The sequence below is a fragment of the Kogia breviceps genome, chromosome 12, assembly GCF_026419965.1.
Source record: "Kogia breviceps isolate mKogBre1 chromosome 12, mKogBre1 haplotype 1, whole genome shotgun sequence".
NCBI lineage: Eukaryota > Metazoa > Chordata > Mammalia > Artiodactyla > Physeteridae > Kogia > Kogia breviceps.
In genome coordinates this window covers 41495726-41514189 of record NC_081321.1, presented here as the reverse complement: position 1 = coordinate 41514189, position 18464 = coordinate 41495726, and the positions used below count along the sequence as shown (strand labels likewise).

At 44.6% G+C, this 18464-nt stretch overlaps 1 pseudogene; it reads left to right on the top strand.

Annotated features, from left to right (window-relative positions):
- Window positions 1–3726: 3726 nt before the first annotated feature.
- On the top strand, window positions 3727–16810 carry LOC131767093 (thiol S-methyltransferase TMT1A-like; annotated as a pseudogene).
- The last annotated feature ends 1654 nt before the right edge of the window (window positions 16811–18464 follow it).

Sequence of the window (18464 nt, the reverse complement as noted above, 5' to 3'; positions counted from 1 at the left end):
AACACCAAGAGGCCGAGGATCAAATTCCTGCCCCACAAGACTGCCCCGTCCATTGGTTCATCTAAACCCAGTCTCCCACCAGCCCATGCCTCTGCTGGCCTCACAGAGACCCTGTTAGGAGATTCCTGGCATAATCCTGAGATGAATTAATTTCCAAAACCTTTTGCAGTTGTTGTTCCGTAATCCAGAGGCTCGCTTCCATCTCTGTAGCGTTCTGTCACACAGAAACACACACACACACACACACACACACACACACACACATCGCCATGCACATCACTTGTCCTCCCACTGTCTGCCTGGCCTCCCCTGCACCTCTGGACCCAGCTGTGAACAAACAAGCAGCCCAAGTTCTGCAGCCCTGCTTGGTGTCACTAAGCCTTTCCAGACACTGCGGTCCTGCAGCCCTCAAAGCTAGAACTGGCTGGTCCTCTCTGGAGAGGTGGGGGAGACATTCTTTTTGGCTCTATTACTCATTGTCCGTCCCCTCAAAACACCTCCTCAAATTCCTAAAGAAAAAAATATTTAAGGCATAATGTGTTTTCATTGTCTTGGAATTCCACTGATTGCAATCATAACAAAAGCCATGTAATATTTTTGCATGGAATGTAATATCTTACAAATAAAGTCAAATGACAAAACACATATAGGACAGCCAACAGGCTTTCCAGAAGAGACAAATCCATAAGGAAAAGACAACACAGCAGAAAACTGGGCAACAGACATGGATATTATCAGCCAATGCTTATAGAGTACTTACTTAGCATGTGCCTGGCCCTGTTCTAAGCCCTTCGCATAGTGTACATTATTATCTCATTTTAAGAAGAAATTGAAACACAACGAATTTAAGTAAATGTCCCGTGGTCACACAGCTAGTATGTAGAAAAGCCAGGATTTGAACCTTGGCACTTTGAACTACTAGGTAACTTATTTAAAAAGAAAAGAAACAAACATAATCAAATAGTAAATATGGAAAAAAAATGCTCAACTTCATTCAAATTAAAGAAATGCCACAAGAATAGCAATAAAAAGCCATTTGCACCTGTCAGATTATCAAAGACTAGCTTGCTAACAGTGTTGGAAAGTGTGTGGGTAACAGAAAGTTCTGTCCTTTGTGCACGGAGTCATCTATTGGCGCTTCTTCTTTAGAGGGCAAGTTGGCAATAGCTATCAAAATTAAAGACATTTGCCTTTACCTCAATAAACAAAAGAAATAAAATGAATACGCTTGTCCTTGATCAAGTACATTCACTGCCAGGAACTTATCCCACAGATGTTCTCACCAAAAGTGCACACATACATGTGGCCTCTACCTCCATTATTTTATACTAGCGAAAAACAGGAAACAACATAAATGCCCGTCAGTGGGATGTGATTCAATGCATTGGGCTACATACATTCAGAGGAATGCTATCTATTGAAAAGAAGAAAAAGACTTTGTATACTGATGGAAAGTTTACCTTTATATATTGATTGTACAAATCACTGTAATTTTTTTTTTTGGGGGGGGGTACGCGGGCCTCTCACTCTTGTGGCCTCTCCCGTTGCAGAGCACAGGCGCCGGACGCGCAGGCCCAGCGGCCATGGCTCACGGCCCCAGCCGCTCAGCGGCACGTGGGATCTTCCCGGACCAGGGCACGAACCCGTGTCACCTGCATCGGCAGGCGGACTCTCAACCACTGCGCCACCAGGGAAGCCCTGTAATTTTTTTAAAATCCCAGGAGGCTCATGCTATACCACGTCCACCCCCTCCCCTGTGGCTGGTCCCTGCGGGCCCCCCAGTCACCTCCTAATCCGATGGCCACTCCCTCACCCTCACCAGGGACTCTGGCACCTGGCCCTGCGTGCTCCTCTTCACCCTGGCACCCTCATCTCCAGGCACGTGACCCACTCAGCATCTTAGCCTGATCATTCCTTAGCTCCTTAGTTCCAGTGACTTTCACGTTCATCTTTTTTCTCTTGTCTCTGCCCTTGTCCCCTCTCTAGACCCTAAACTGGTTCGTCTCTGAAGTTTCAAACTCTGATCTCACAGCACAGTACCATTCATAACTCTCTCACTTTCAGCAGATGGCTTCTTCAGCCACACCAGCATGTCCAGTCCTGAACCCAATCATTCCATTTTCTACCCCCCCACACCCTCCTTCACACTTTCTTTCTAGCTTGGACTCCTTGCAACCCTCCTTCTCTGGCCCCTACCCTTCAGTCTCTCACACCTGGATAAACCCCCAGCCCTGTTTAGCCTAAACGCTGACCTTCTCTGCTCTAAACTGCAATGCCTCGTGAAGAAAACCATATCGTGAAGATGCAGTGTCACCACCTACTCACAGTCTCCAGGCTCACCTGCATCCTCTTTGCTACTAAAGGCTTCTCTCTGCCGTTGGTCAGCAATTTCTCCCAGTCCCCCTGGTTGCTGCTGCAAAGTTTCTTTACTCTCTTCCTGTCGCCCACCCTGTACCCTACACCCTCATTCTCAGCAATAGATCATAGCCTTCTTCTTCACTGAGAAAAATCAAAGCTCTCTGGTTAAAAACTCTCTTACCTTCTTTCCCCCACCTGAACTTACCTCCACACCCATCTTTTCTCTCTGCCTCCGGGCTCTGAGGACAGATTGTCTCTCCACCTGCGCCCTGGATGCCAGCGTCCCGCACCTCCTCAGATACAGACTTCCATTCCATGGCCACCATTGCCTAATACACTCACCCTCTCTTTCTCCCCTGTCCCTCCCCTCCCTCTGACAGCCTTCCCTCTGTCTGCATGCAGGTTCATTGGCACTGTAGGGGTAGAAGTCAAATGTCAGTGGGCTGAGGTCTGAATGAGGTGAGGACGTGGAAACTACGAGTGCTGAACACAATTGCTAATGGAGCCTGGCAGTAAGAGGAAGCGAGACGGGAAATTATCTTGAAAGGAAAGAAAACTCAAGGAAAGGATTATTGTAGGATAAGACACTTGAGCAGGCAGATTGGCAGAGGAGAAGGCGGAGCTAATTAAGGGGGCGAGGCGGGTGGAGGTGGAAGATGGATTTAAGAGTGGGCTGCGCGCTATCCAGCCCTGGCGTAGAGGACAAACGCCTTTGTCTATGGCAGGAATCAGCTAAGGGTGGACAAAGATCTAGATATTCCAAGGTGTGGGCAGAGGAGGCTAGTTCAGAGACGTTTCTACAGACTCTAAGAGAATGGCTATTTCTGCTTCCAGAACTTTCTGTGGGGCTCTTCTCACCAAATACTCTACCCAATCATCCTATGCACACACTTTCTCTCATCTCAGTCCCCGTGACAGTGACTCTCCCTAAAGGAGATCAGCAGTCTCCAAGGAAACCAGGCAGCTCCAGGTGAAAGGTGGGGACTCTGACTCAGCTGCGCTTCCCAGCTCACGACCTTCTGTGACACTCAGTTTCTCCTTCTGTAAAATGGGGGATTAAGAGCGTCTGTCTCATGAGTTCTTTTAAGTATTGAAGAAGATAATGTACTTAAGGACTCAGTAAGCGGGAGTTGTTGCTAGCCTTGGAGCACCTGCCCATGGCGATTCCTGCCATCTCTTTTCTGGTAGGAGCCCAAGGAGGTTGGGACTTGAGACACCACTCCCCTTGATGTGTCCTTCATTTGACCACTCGGTGCTACTGGGGTGGTGGTGCCACCACCCACCCTGCTCCCATTCCTCCATCCCTCATCCCCATGGCTCTCTTTCCAGGACGCTGCCCCTGGCCGTCCTCACCCACCCTCTCTTTCCATGTGCATCCTGGCATTTCCCATGTACCTGCTGGACTTTCCGGGCTTGTGGAACCGGACATGCAAAAAAGGGTTCCCCTACTGCTTGGTGAGTTTCACTGTGATGTACAACAGATGGCGAGCAAGAAGCAGGAGGTCTTCAGCAATCTACAGGAGTTCGCGGGCCCCTCCGGGAAGCTCTCCCTGCTGGAGCTGGGCTGCAGCACAGGGCCCCGACTTCAAGTTCTACCCGCCTGGATGCCAGGTGACCTGTCTTGATCCCAACCCCAACTTTGAGAAGTTCTTGATCAAGAGCATTGCTGAGAACCGACACCTGCAGTTCGAGCGCTTCGTGGTGGCTGCCGGGGAGGACCTGCACCAGGTGGTTGCTGGATCCATGGATGTGGTGGTCTGCACACTGGTCCTGTGCTCCGTGAAGAACCAGGAGCGTATCCTCCAGGAAGTGTGCAGAGTGCCGAGGCCAGTGAGTGCGGGGCGTGAGAAGGGAGAGAGCACCTTCACTGCTTGTTAAGCTGCTAGAGCATCGGGCTGCATAGATGCCTGTGGACTTCAGGTATGGCTCCCACGGGCCTTAGACAAGCCACTTCACCCATTCCTTTGATCATTGATCTATTCAACAAACATTTAAAGAATGCTGATTCTGTAGCAGCACTGTCTTTCCGGGGTGAGAAATAAGCCTCAGAGAGGTTAAATGACTCGCACAAAGACAGTTGGCTCATAAAAATGGCAGAGACACAACAAAAATCCAGGTGCCCTAACTTTTAGGTTAAGAAGACCTAGGCCAGAGATCTCGCCAAACCACCCCTCTAGTGGCTTCCAACCTGGGGTCACCGAAGTCCCATCACAGACTCCAATTTTCTAACGATGAGAACACTGAATCTCCCAGAGGGCTGCCAGGGTGTCTCCCTTCTGCAACAAATGAGAATGCGTTAAGTACACAGATAGCCATCTTCATTTATAGCATATGTTCTTCATTTTTCACCTTGGGGCCTCAGGAGTTATCTACATACCATTCTCTAGCCCTTTCCTCAAGCAACAGTCATTAATCATTTGTAGAAAATGAACAACTATGCTGGGAAAGAAAGGGAGAGTCAGGGCAGAGCAGTTGTCCAACGACATTGCAGATGGTATCACCTTGCATCTTTGACCGCTGTTAACTTTTCAGAGTTCCTTACGTCATTGTCTTTAATTATAAAGGCAATTAATCAATGTGTCCTACTTGTTTAAAAGAATTCAAAAATTCAAGAAGAACATAGAGGGAAAAAGGAAAGTTCTCCCTTCACTTCCTTAAATCCCACTCCCCTTACCTGTCCCTGTAAGTCACTATGTTAGTGGGTGTCCTTCTGGTTTTTTCTTTTTTAAATTCAGGTTTCTCCTCCCTGGTGTTTGGCAGTTTTTCTATCTATCTCAAGTTTACTAATAATTACTTTCAGGTTTCAAGTTATATTTGAACCAGTACTTCCCCATCAACAATACCAAAAGTATATAGTCATGTGATACCCTCCACCTATTTTGTTTTTCATTTCCTCATCCTCATCCCCTCTTTCCTCTCAACACCATCAGTCTCTCCATCCCATATTCTGGGCTTGGTTGAAATAATCTGTCATTTTAATTTCAACTTTCTGCTAAGGATTTTTCCCCTTGCCTTCTATTTCAAAGATCTTTTCTAATTTATAACATAGTTAAAAGTCAGTTTATCATCATCCATTTACTTGCTATAGATTTTACTAGATTTATTGTCCTCCACTCCTTGATATGCTTTTGGTCTTCTTTTATCTTGAGATGTCTCTGTTTTCATTCAAATTTAATTTTCATTTGTCTTAACTACCTTCTTGAATAGGTTCCTTAGAAATGGTTCATGGATCTTGCAGATCTGAAAATGTCTGTCTTCTACCCTAATACTTTAACAATATTTTGGCCAAGATTCCTTCCCCGTGGAAGCTATGAGTCTTTTCCATGGTCCTGGGGCTTTCCAAGTTGCAGATGATAACTTCAGTGCCAGTATAATTCTCTTTCCTTTTCAGATAACCTGTTTTTGTTGTTGATTGTTTTATGTCTGGGGGTTTTTAGGATTTTCACTCTTTTTTTTTTTATTTTTAAGTTCTGAAATTTCACCAGGGTCTAGGGTTCTAAGAACTCAAAGAACTCAAAGCTTCTGATGTATCTCCTCTGGGGTCCAGCAAGAAACCAAACTTCCCCCAGCCACTCATTAGCTGGTTAGCTTTTTATCCTATTGGTTGAGTATCCCAGCAGGACAACAGGAAAAAGAAAGTCTCCCTTCCCCACTTCAGCCACCATTTTCCCAGTATGCCCCAGATATAGATAGGTCGAAAGATGGATGGACCCCTTATTTTCTCTCTTGCACTTGAATCTCTGTTTCCTGCATTCTATCTCTTCCTGTTTCTTAGTTTACCCCCTTAGTTTTTTTGTTTGTTTGTTTTTTGCCGTAAGTGGGCCTCTCACTGTTGTGGCCTCTCCCGTTGCGGATCACAGGCTCCGGATGCGCAGGCTCAGCAGCCATGGCTCACGGGCCCAGTCGCTCGGCGGCACGTGGGATCCTCCCGGACCGGGGCACGAACCCGTGTCCCCTGCATCGGCAGGTGGACTCTCAACTACTGCGCCACCAGGGAAGCCCTACCCCTTAGTTTTGATAGAACATATCCTCCAGTAGCTTTCTGAGAAAGGTGAGGTAAATGTGTTGATAAAATGTATGTCTGAATATTCTTTATACTAAAAACTAATTCTTAGTTTGTACAGCTGTAGAATTCTGAGTTGGAAAATGTTTTCCCTCAAAATTTTTAAGGTTTTCTTTGTCTTCTAGCTGCTAATATTACTGCTGACAAGTTTGAAGTCATTCTGATTCTAGATTCTGTATATGAAACTTTTTTCTCCTCTCTGTAAGTTTGTAGAGTCTTCTCTGTTCCCAGTAAAATGATTTGTTATCTGTTGGAGATTTAGTGGTCCATTTCAACCTGCAAACTTATGTCCTTCAGTTCTGGAAGTTTTTCTGGGATTCTTTCTTTTTATTCCTCCCCTTATATTTTCCTTGTTCTCTCTGTCTGGGACTCTTCTTACTTAAATGCTGGACCTCTTTGAACTGGTTCCCTAACTTTCTTATCTTTGATGTCCTATTTCCCATATCTTTACCCTTTTCCTCTATTTTCTAGACTTCCTTCATATTCTTTTCAAAATAATTTACTCAAGTTTTCATTTCTGCTATCATAGTTTTTATATTTCCAAGGGCTGATTTTTTTTTCTAACTATGCAATTTTTATTGTATCCTGTTCTTGTTTCAAGAATAATCTATCTTCTCTTTTTCTTTGAAAATATTAATAAAAGGGAGATTTTTATTTTTAATATTTTCATCTCCCTACTTAGTCTCTGCTTCCTCCAGATTTTTTTTCCTGTTTGTTTTCTGAGCTTCAGTTTTTATGTTGGAGGCTCTTCTCAGATGACTATCAGTCCATGACTGATTACTCACATTTCCAGAGGCAGCACTAATGGCTCCATGAGCATGCATGAAGCATGTCAATGCTAGGATCTCTGTAGAGTGAGCTAGCTAAGCTATTCATACGGAGAGATTCCAGTAACAGTGTTTTGGGTCTTTCCTTTGCAGCTGGTCAGAAAAATCTTCCAAACCCCTTCCTGGAATCTGTAAGTCTGACTTACAGCATTCTGGAAACCAAATGAGAGAAGAGGGCGGGGGGTCTCAGCACTTCCTTGTAAACTTTACTTCATTCACCATCTTTTCAGTAAGGTGTCTATGCCCCACTGTGCCTTGTTCTAAAGACCCTCTGTTTAACCAACTCCAGAGAATAAAACTGAAGTCCTCTGTGGAGGTGGGGAGGAACAGTGTCTGGCTATTCTGAAGAGGGTAGGGGATTCCAAGGTCCAATGGCTCATAAATAGATTTCAACCAATCTTCTAGATTTTTTAAACCAGTTTTATTAAAGTACAATTTGCATACAATAAAATGCATCCATTTTAAGTGTACAGTTGGATCTGTTTCAATAAAGGTATACACTCATGTAGCCACTACCAAAATAAAGTTATAGAACATACCCATTACCAGCAAAGGATTTCCTTGTGCCTCTTTATAATCAATGTCCACAACCCTAGGCCCCAAGCAAACACTCATCTCTTTTCTGCCACTATAGAATAGATGTCTCTTCTAGGATTTCATATAAATAGAATTATACAGTAAGTACTCTTTAGTGTCTAGCTTTTTTGCTCAATGTAAATTTTTTGAGATTCATCCATGCTCTTGCATGGGTAAGTCTTCATTTCTTTTTATCACTGAGTAGCATTCCATCACATGAATATAGCACAATCCACACCTTTTATGGACATTTGAGTTCTTTCCAATTTGGGGCTATATTGAATACCTGATATGAAAGGTCTTGGACATGCATTTTTTATGGACATACATTTTCATTTCTCTTGGGTAAATAAATACCTAGAAGTGGAGTTGATGGGTCATAAGTAAATATATGTTTAACTTTATAAGAAACTGAAATGTGGGCTTCCCTGGTGGTGCAGTGGTTGAGAGTCCGCCTGCCGATGCAGGGGACACGGGTTCGTGCCCTGGTCCGGGAAGATCCCAATGCGGCGGAGCGGCTGGGCCCGTGAGCCACGGCGCGTCTGGAGCCTGTGCTCCGCAACGGGAGAGGCCACAACAGTGAGAGACCCGCCGTACTGCCAAAAAAAAAAAAAAACTGAAATGTGATTTTCCAAAGTGGTTATGCAATTTTACTTTTCTACCAGCAACACATGAACATTCTAGTTGCTCCACATACTCACTAATACTTGATATTATCAATAATTCTAATGGGGGTTTGGTGGATCTCATTGTGGTTTTAATTTGATTTCCCTAATAATTAATAACATTAGCATATTTTCATGTGCTTACTAGCCATTCATGCATCTTATTCTGTGATGTGTATGATCAAATATTTTGCCCATTTTTAAACTGGGCTATTTGTCTTCTTACCAAGTTGTAAGTGTTCTTTCTGTATTCTACATTCAAGTCCATTGTCAAATATATAAATTATGAATATTTTCTACCAGGCTGACTTGACTTTTCATTTTCTTAATGATGTCTTTGAAAAGCAAAAGGTTTTATTTTGATGAAGTCCGGTTTATCAAATGTTTTCTTTTTGCTTCATGCTTTTTGTGTCTTAACAAAGAACTCTCTCTCTATCCCAAGATTGTAAAGATTTTCTCTTATGTTTTCTTTTGGAAGTTATATAGTTTTACCTTTTATGTTAATGTCTATGATCCATTTATAGTTCATTCTTGTGTAATGCATCAAATTCTCTTTTTTTAATGGATACCCAGTTCTTCCAAGACCCTTTGTTGAAAAGACTATTCTTTCTCCATGGAATTGCCTTTTTGTCTTTGTCAAATATCAATTGACCATATATGTGTGTGGGTCTATTTTTAGATTCTATTCCATTCCATTGGTCTATGTGTCTATCCTTTTGCCAATATCATCTGTCTTAATTACTGTAGATTTATATTAAGTCTTGGAATTAGGTAGCTTAAGTCCCCCAGCGTTAAGCTCTGTTAGGATAAGTTTAGAGTAGTCTTTATTCTGGACTACCTTAGGCTTTCCACTAGTGCATGATCCTCCTGTGGTCTCTGCTGAGTGCCCCGGGTGTTTATTAAGGACTTTCCTCTCTGGTTCTAACTTGAATGAGCTCTGAAAATTGTTCAGCTTACAACTCCCCAGTCATTCTTTGCCTAACCTCATGGAGTATCACTCTATGCATACAACACTGGTTACTCAACCATGGACCCAAGCAGAACCCATGCAGATTTCTGAAGCTCTCCCTCTGTAGATCCCTTCTTTCTCCCAGCTGGCTTAAGAGTCAACTTTCTTGGGTCTAAGATAGTGTATTTAAAAACCTAGAGTTCTCCTCCCATGTGTCTCCTTTACTACTCACACAGAACACTTCACTTCTGACACTTCTGGTGGCCAAATGTATGGGAAGTTTTCCCCACACCAAGCAATTCTGCAACACCATCCAGATGTCCTACAGTTTACTCCATTCTGGCACTTATCCACCTAGAGATAGGGTCAGGTCCCACAGATTAAGGGCTCAGTCCCACAAAATTGCCCCCTCCTTTCAGCCATGTTGTCAAGTGTGCTTCTGATTGATTTGCTATAAATCTGAGGTTCCCAGACCCCTTCCTCAGGTTCCATTAATTTGCTAGAGTGACTCACAGAACTCAGGAAAACATTTACGTTAACCAGTTTATTAAAGGATATGATAAAGGATACAGTGGACAGCCAGATGAAGAAATACATGGGGCAAGGTGTGGGAGGGTCCCAAGATCAGGAGCTTCTGTCCCCATGGAGTTGGGTTGCATCACTCCCCCAGCCCCATCCATGCATGTTTTTAGCAATTTAGAAGCTCTCCAAACCCCCTTCTCTTGGGATTTTATGGAGGCTTCCTCACATAGGTGTGATCAATTATTAATGCCATTTCCAACCCCTCTCCCCTCTCTGGAAGATGCTCAGGTGGAGATAAAAATTCCAAGCTTCTAATCATGGCTTGCCATCCAGGAGCTCACCCAGAGCCTCCTGAAAAGAACAAAAGATGCACCTAGTGCTCTTACACTTAGGAATTTACAAGGGTTTTAGCAGCCCTGTGTCAGAGACAGGGTCAAAGACCAAATATTAGAACAAAAGATGCTCCTAAGGCTCTTATCACTTGGGGAATTATGAGGGTTTTAGGAGCTCTGTGTCAGGAATGGGAGGTTGGGGGGCAGAGATCAATACGTTCATTTTTCTATTAGCTCACAGTTGGTTACAACTTATTCTACTTTCTAGCTTCCAGAAGTGCTCTGCTTTAACCCTGCTGTTTTCTTTGTCTTACACACAACAGTTCTGCTATAACATGATATATACATTCCTGAAAATCACGGTACTATGTGTACATCAACTATATGTCAATTTAAACAAAAGTGTTTTTTTTTTTTTAATCACCATACTGTGCAAAATCATGCAACAAAACCACAGATCTTATGGAGGGGAAAAGGGGTTAGGGGCACAATACTCAAAAATGTCATCAGTGACCCATTAAAAAAGGATAGGAGCCTAATAAAAACAGTAGCACAGTTTTACACATATTAAATGGCTAAGAAATATATAACAAATATAATAAATAAAGCATTTTACCTGGAAAAAAGACTTGACATTTGCTTGTGGACATGGGCACCGGAAGGGTTGCAGCTTGTGAGTTATTGTGAAGTTATTGTGAGTTGTATGTTATTAGCAGGAGGAGGGTTACCTGAAATTTGATGGAAAGTTGTAACAGCTAATGTGGATGGGTGTGGGTTGTGAACTGAGGCAGGTGGTAGTTGTTTGAGTAGTGTGCGTTTTGTGTATTTCTACGTGGCTCAGTTATCCACATTCACCCATTTTTTACACACAAAATTGTGCAAAAGCAAATGTGAAATTCACGTTAGGCTCAAATCGTTCCATAATATATCAATCATGTTGAAATAAATTCTCGTTTGCAAAACAACCAACTGTATTTGTATCCAAACAAACTTCACTGCAGTTTTTGTGAGTTTCGGAGAGTAAATATGTGTGTTCAATCTGCCGCATTTATTTCTTTCCGTAGGTGACTCCCCCAGGTAGACAGTGGGACCTGCCGGAGTAAGGACAGGTGATGCTCTGTCAAATTTCCCCACTGTCTAACCCAGCATCTGACCCTCAGTGGATGCTCACTGATGTTGGTTTAATAGAGTTCCAATGAAAGTTGTTCTTTGGCCATTTAATGCATCAAACAGACAAAATATTTGTGTGAATTTATGAAGACACACTATTTAAAATAGATTCTCATCTCCAGGAGATGCCCTTAACTTCATGGAACATACAGCAGCCAAACATTCTAGCTGGAATTTCTCCGGTCAGCAATTCCTCAGCCTAGCTAGACACTTCTTATTTGAAACCTGTCAAGAAAGAGCCAGAATGTTCTGGAAGGGGCTACTTTCTTTCAACCAACATTACAGCTCCCACAGGTCCATGGGCCAGAGAGCTATCCCTTCCTCATACCTCTGTGTACACAGAACTAAAAAGAAAGCACGTAGGCACTGCAAGGGCCTCTGCATCTCAGGAACTCAAGACCTGCCCTTTGTCAGCCAGTTTCCAATAGGGAGAAAATGGTCACACTAGTTATTTAAACAGAAAGAATTCAACGTAAAGAATGGTTAACTAAGTACAGAACTGTTAACTGCGTAACTGAAAGAGAACCCTAAGATATCAGGGAACTGGCACTGACAGAAGTGGATACTGTAACTAGGGCTGAGGGAACAAAGGGAAGAGGTTAGAAGTGTTAAAACTCAGAACCTTAGAGGAGGGGCCCCTGAGACGCAGAACTCTGGGGCAGAGGCGCTGCTTGGCTGGCACTGATACCTCTAGTAGGGGGCAGGATGAAACTGATTGATTCTTCAAGTGTTGGGAAAACTGCCAACTGCATTCAGCTGCTGCTACAGGAAGGCAGGGCTGCTGCCAGGGTGAAGACACATTGCTGGGGCATTGCGTGAGGACCGGAAGCCCACAGAAAGCAAACACCCTGCAGTCTCCCTCTGGCACCCCCTACTGGCAGATCCTAACAGAGCCAGCTGAAAAAGCCAAGTTGCAACTCCACACTGGAGCTAAGACACAATAACAACTATTACATCTGTCAACTGGGAATCCCATCTACCCACCACCACATTTTCCTGAGCTGACTAAACCAGCCCATCGTTTGAGCATTTGCCCCATATCACCCCTCAGTCTTTCAGGGAGAGCATCACCAGCACAGCCCCTAAAACAATTGGCTTAGTCATGGGTTGCATTAATGGAGATGTCTTGTTGTTGGCTTTCTCACCGAGTTGTGCAATAAAAGTATCTTTGCAGTTTCCATTCCTGCCATGACTCCTGGTAAACAGCAGGTACGCCTTAAATGCTCCTTAAATAAAACCAAACTTGTATTCAAATATATGCTAGTTAAATCAAGTAATTTGCCTATTAAAGTATAGGCTCTCTCCTTTTTTTTTTTTTTTTTTTCGGTACGCTCGCCTCTCACTGTTGTGGCCTCTCCCGTTGCAGAGCACAGGCTCCGGACGCGCAGCCTCAGCGGCCGTGGCTCACGGGCCCAGCCGCTCCGTGGCATGTGGGATCTTCCCGGACCGGGGCACGAACCTGTGTCCCCTGCATCGGCAGGCGGACTCTCAACCACTGTGCCACCAGGGAAGCCCTAGGCTCTCTTTTTTAAATGATAATATGCCAATGTCATTTCAGTGTGGCATTCAAATTAAGTCAATCCTTTAGAAAACAATTAGTGAAAAACCATATCCATGAAGATGTTCATTAAGGCAGTGTGGGGGCGGGGGGGGGGCGGAGAAGGAGAAGGAGGGGAGGGGGAGGGGAGGGGGAGGGGGAAGAGCAGGGGGGCTGGGGGGCGGAGAGAGAGAGTAAGCAGGCCACATATCCTAGAGTAGGGGAGTAGTTGAGTATGAAACAGTCTCTCATTAGGATAATATGCCCTCATTTAAAATCAGAGTTATGGAACTAGTGTTGTACTATGGAAAAAAGACTTACCTTCAGGGAGGCTGGTAGCAAAACAGACTTTGGAGTCAGAGCTACCTGGTTTCCAGTCCTAGCTCAACCACTTACTAGAAGTGTAACTTTTAACAGTCTCCCTGAGCCTCAGTTTATCTCTGACATCAGGAAAACGCCTACTTTGCGAGATAAATTAAGGATTAAATGAGAAAGAGAAAACAACCTACACAGAGCCTGGTACATACTAGGTATTTCATAAGCAGTGAGCGTTTTTATTATTGCCTTAGGTAAACATGCAGGTGGAAAGGTGTGGCAACATTACAGCTGTAATTATATTTAAAAGAAAACAGGCTCACAGAGGGGAGAAACTGAAAGGAAATACACTAAAATACTAAATAGTGGTTGTATCTGAGTGGTAAAATTATGGATGACTTTCCTCTTTTTCTGTTTTCCAAATATTAATCATGCAGTTTGGAACATTTAAAATGGCAAAACAAGAATCATTTTGAAGGACAAGTTTTGAGAAAAACCTCCCAAAGATCAGGAAAAGTAACGATTCATTCGTCAGTAAAAAGTCTAAAATGTCATCTGCCTGCCTGTATAATTCAGTCCCAATGCTATAAGATGGGGCCAAGGAAAGCAGCCATCCATGCCAGAGAGCTGTAGGGCTAGGGAGTGACGGGTGCTTGTCTCTACACAGAAGAGGTCATCTGTGCTGGGGGCAGTGGCTACAAGAGGAGACGATGGATAGGAGAAACCTAGAATGAACCATGTGATGTTGGGATTGATATTGAAGGTATAAGTATAGACTCATGGCCTTCAAATTAGACAAATAAATTAAAATACATAGATTTAAGTTGTGTATGTGTGTGTATATATATATATATATATATATATATATATATATATTCCCTACCTCCCTTCACTGATGTCTTAGATTCAGTAAACTATTGTTTACTCGCTAAATACATCATATATTTCCATTAAAAGTCTCATTATGTCCATGCTGTCCACCACCTGAACAGGTTTTGCAGTCACTAGTCCAGAAGGTTAAAGCTTGAAGGTAATATCCTGTTCCTGGCTTAAGAGTCAGAAAATCACTGACAACATTTCAAAAGCTGTAAGCATACCTACTGCCCAGATCTTGGTTTCTAGATACCATCCTCCACTAAAAGAAACTAATTTGCCTCGGAGAAATGACAAATTCTAGGGTTGGGACAGATAAATCACAAGGTGAGTCAGGACTGTCTTGTTCCAGAAAGTTGGGAAGTGCTTAAAGAATGGAGGGACTATATCAAAAGGACACAGAAGCCAGCTTGAAGGGGTTCCCACTGGCCAAAGCTGAGATAATCTGAGCCTCAAGATAAATAATAAATAAAATAAGGATCCCTGAGTCTATACTACTATAAATAAATAAATAAATGTGGAGAAGAGAAAGGGTTTTTTTTCCCCCTACAGAAGATGCCAACTAATAAATGTCGAAGTAATCCTGGATTTGTCAACCATCATAGTAATAATTAAACCAAGAAACATCAGCGATGCTTGTGGAGGAAGTTTGGTGAGGGTCAGGATATTTACATGGTCCCAAAGTGTCTTTCCACAAAGTGCTTTTTAAAAAAAATTTTATTTATTTTATTTATTATTTATTTTTGACTGCATTGGGTCTTCATTGCTGCGTGCAAGCTTTCTCTAGTTGTAGCGAGCCAGGGGGCTACTCTTCGTTGCAGTGTGTGGGCTTATTGCAGTAGCTTCTCTTGTTGCAGAGCACGGGCTCTAGGTGTGTGGGTTTCAGTAGTTGTGGCACATGGGCTCAGTAGTTGTGGCTCGCTGGCTCTAGAGCTCAGGCTCAGTCGTTGTGGCACACAGGCTTTGTTGCTCCATGGCATGTGGGATCTTCCCGGACGAGGGCTCAAACCCGTGTCCCCTGCATCGGCAGGCAGATTCTTAACCACTGCACCACCAGGGAAACCCCACAAAGTGCATTTTAATTACAAAAAGGAAAAAAGTACTTTACAATGGAGAAAACCCGCAGACTATTATCAAAGTTAACATCACCAGTAATGGGACAAATTGAAATTGTGCGCTGCCTGATAGGATACAGGAGGAGGAACACAGCATCCCTTCTGTGGTACTCCTGGCCAAAATGCATACTCATGAGGAAACATCAGACAAACCCAAGTTGTGGATTATTCTACAAAATAACTGGCTTATAATCATCCTCAAAAGTGTCAAGTTCATGAAAATCAAGACTGAGGAACTGTTCCAGATTAAAGGAGACTAAGAGGACATGAGACCAAATGCAGTAACAAGATTCAGAACTGGATGCTTTTGCTATAGAGGATATTACTGAGACAACTGGTAAAAATCTGAGACCCCCTCAGACTGGGGTCTGCAGATTAGGTGGCAGTAGTGTATCAATGCTAATCTCCTGGTTTTCATGGCTCTAATGTGGTTGAGTGAGAGAGAGACAATGCCTTTGTAGGAAATACACAATCAAGTATTTGGGTGGTAAAGGAGCATCAGGTCAGCAATTTGCTCTCAAATGGTTCAGAAAAAAGAGTTCTTCGTACTAGTCTTGCCACTTCTCCATAAATTAGAAATGAGTCAGAAGAAAATAAAGTTCAAGAAGTTTATTTCAGCTGTGGCCAAAAGCTCTGACTCTTTATCTCAAAGATAAAAACAAAGGCTGCAGACAGTTCGGTCAGCCAAACCTCCTGTTTGTTTTGATGGCTGCGGACAGACTGCCAGGCATGGGCTGGGCAAACAGCTCAACGGCTCAGACCAGTGGCTTGGAGGGCTGGGATGGCAGCTTTGGCCATGGCTTATGCAAGGAAACTCAGCATGGAACACTTAGGAAGAGCTCAGAAACTTATGGCGTCTGGGACTTGGGGTAGGAGGATAAGCAAACCAGGATTCTTTCCACACCCCACTAGACCAAGCCCCCTCCCATCAGACCCCAAAGGCTCAGAGAAGGAGGAGGCTGGGGGAAAGAAGGGGGGAGGGAGAAGGAGAGGGAAGAGAGGACAGCCTTGGATTTCTGGTATTGTCACATTGTTGATACAATAAATATATATACATATATATATATTTTGGCGGCGTTGGGTCTTCGTTGCTGCGTGCAGGCTTTCTCTAGTTGCGGTGAGCAGGGGCTACTCTTCATTGTGGTGCACGGCCTTCTCATTGCAGTGACTTCTCTTATTGCAGAGCACGGGCTGTAGGCACGTGGACTTCAGTAGTTGTAGCACACGGGCTCAGTAGTTGTGGCTCACAGGCTCTAGAGCGCAGGCTCAGTAGTTGTGGCACACGGGCTTTGTTGCTCTGCAGCATATGGGATCGTCCCAGACCAGAGCTTGAACCTGTGTCCCCTGCACTGTCAGGCGGATTCTTAACCACTGTACCACCAAGGAAGTCCCAATAAATATATATTTAATCCATAAAAGTCACCAAACTTTGTTGTCCTTGGACCTCTATGCCATTCCCCAGCGTTGTGTCCCCAGCAGCAGTGGGCAGGACCCTGCTGGTGCAGTAGACAGGGGAAGCAGGAGAAGGCTGCCTTTGAAGCAGGTGTCCCAGCCACCAGTCACTGAGGGATTGTGAGGTTTGGTTTTTTTGCCACCCAGCAAAGTTGCTGCTTCATTTTTTGCATATTTTAATGTTTAGTGTTTTCCCTGAGATCTGCAAATTTCAAGAATGGAAAAAAAATAAATATTTGTCAATGCATATCTCCTCTGTGTGAATATGAGCTGCTGTAGGCGAGAGCTGTGCAAAGTCAGCCTCAATTGGCATTGTTTTATCCACTCTTTCCCAGTCCCTAATAAGGGCTGGGCCACAGCCAGTGCTCAGTGAATGCTTTGTTTCTCTCTCTCTCTGTCTCTGTGTGTGTGTGTGTGTGTGTGTGTGTGTGTGTGTGTGATTTAATGTCTAGAGTGTGTTTAGTTACTGAGAGATGGGTAAGCCATAGTTAGATGCCCTTAGAAACCAGTAAGTTCCCAGCCTCAAAGAAGCAATGGCTCCTAGTGATAAGAAGCCAGGCACGGGGGATGTGCCTAGTGTAGTTAAAATATTGAATGTTGCAAGAGCTGCTCCTCTCTACCTAAGCTCACCCAACACATGGGCACTGTCCGTTGTGCTGAGCGGTCACATTTTACAGAGACAGAGAAGGGCAGACCCCCTGCCCAGAGTCACGGGTATAGGAGAGAGAGTTCAAAGTAGGAATTCCCACATCTCAGATGTTCACCAATGCCTAGAGAAAGTTCATCTGGGTCTTCATAGGAGAGCACTGATAACTAGATGAAGAAGAGAGGCTCTCGGGGAACCAAGACAGGGCTCTGGACCTCACAAGCTGGATTCAGGAGCTCTGATAGAGATAAGGCCACCCCCAGGCCGGGCCCAGCCCCAGGACCAGAGGCTGCACCCCCAGCAGCAGCAGCCCACAAACCTGGGGGTACTCAATTCAGCCCCAGGGCCCTGCCTTCCCAGCTCCTGAGATCCAGCTACTGGCAATGGGCATCACATTGTGATAAGGTAGCAGCCAGACACGTGCCTGCTCCTGCCTGGGTCCACCAACTGACCCCAGTGTGACCTCCCTCCTCCAGGACTTGGGCTTGACTCATGCTTCCAGAATGGGAGCCTGAGGACTACTGCTGCTCCACGATAGCTGACTCATAGCTGGTCCATGGGTAGCTGTGGAAGGGGCTCAGGGCAGCCGTCAGCTCTCAGGAAGGAGAAACCTGTCGCTTCCTGAGTACCTAAAAGGGGCCAGGGACCAGTCACCAGGCACACTGCCACATTTCATTGGTATAATGACTCTGTGGGGTCATTCTTAGAAAGGAGGAAAGTGAGATTCAGAAAAGATCATGCACTTGCCAGCCACGCACTTGCCCTTGGGAGACTCCCTGGAGCCAGCCAGCACCACCCCTGGGAACCACCGTTTGTTCATTCATTCCTCCAGCCAGTATTTATTGAGGGTTTCCTGCCCCCTGCTTCATGGCCACTCAGTCCCTGAGGGCAGCCTGTAGGAGGCCCACCCAGCTCTCCTGGAGGAGCCTGGCTTGGCTGGGAAAGGGGTTCCTGGACCCCAGGTCCACCAAGGTGTCCCACAGGTATCCCACACCCTGTCAGCATATGCTGCCTCGGCGCCCGGGGAGGGATCTCTGGTTGGGACGGGGGCATCAGCTGGGCAG